We start from the raw sequence: 1370 nt of genomic DNA on the forward strand, positions 1-1370 counted from the left end.
TTCATGTGGCTTATTTTCTACTTCCAAGAACATTTGTTCTCCTTAGGTAGATGAAAGACTGAGTTAGAAGACATGTACAAGGTCATATTTTGAGCCAGGAACTTGAACTGGATTTTTGAACTCTTTCTCTAACCAGTTGAATTTGGTTTTCACTGCCTGGTATATGGCACAAAATTTTCAGTACTGTATATGAAGGAATATTTTACATAGCTCTCTGGTTTTCTTATTTTTTTTTTTACCTTCTTTTCCCTTGGCTGTGATTTCCTTTTCTCCCTCTGACTCCGTCTAACCATTTGGCATACCGTTTCTTCCCCTTAGGTTGTAGCATATCCTGTTTAAGTTGCATGCACATGGTGAGTTCTAATCACTGAAGCTCACTGAGCTTCAACGTGAAGTGCTACAAAAGATGGAAGATATAAAGAGATTATTCCTGCTGCTCATGAACCCAGATGTGTCCTCTACGCGTGTGTTCTTTATAGATGTTACCTAATAATTTCAAGGGGCTATTTGTGGGTGATAAGTGTGTAGTAAATCAAATGTGATTAAAATAAGGTACTCAATCCTATTCAAATCAAATGAAAACTCACTTTATAGTCAGTCATCTTTGGTATACAGTGTTCTTGCTATCATACTTTTCCAGCATTTGGCTACTCTTAACAAAAAGCATGATAAGAGGTCTCTTTAATCTTTGCCCAAATTAACCCTTCCTTCTCCATACTTTCAAAGAAAACAGAGTTCAATTTTTTCCAGCTGTTCTTTCCTCAATGCTTGAGAAAGGATGTATGTTCTTACAAGCACCAATTAAACCAGAAAGAGAAGATTTTTCCAATGGCTCAGTGGATCAATCAATCAATGCTGTACACATTTATGATATGTTAAAATATTTATAACTATTATCATTATAGAAATGTCCAAACAAATCAATATGATGAGGGCTCTCTGAAACCAAAGTTTTGCTTTATTCATTCTCTCCTTGCCTCTCCCACAACCATTCACCCACTATTTACAAGACCTATTACTACATTCCTTTGCTCTATTTATAAATAATAATTAATTATATAATATTTTGCCACTGATTAGCTAAATGAAACTCATCATTTCCCCTTTTGTGAATCTAGCCTGCTCCATTTAAATTGCTATCTCATTGTCTTTTAAGTCACTTGAGGCTGGAAAACTTTTCAATGTTCTATGTTCATTTATAATAACGTATCTGTACATATGACATTAATAGATATAATACATACAGAATACATGTAGTACATTTGCTTCTATCTCCCTATCTCCCACTCCCCTTCTTTTTTCTGGTAGGATGGTAATTTTATGAAATTCTTTTTCATCCTTGTTTACTGATGCCTTTTTTTCTCTTTTAT

This window comes from Neovison vison, chromosome 8 (assembly GCF_020171115.1).
Source record: "Neovison vison isolate M4711 chromosome 8, ASM_NN_V1, whole genome shotgun sequence".
In the NCBI taxonomy this organism is placed as follows: Eukaryota; Metazoa; Chordata; class Mammalia; order Carnivora; family Mustelidae; genus Neogale; species Neogale vison.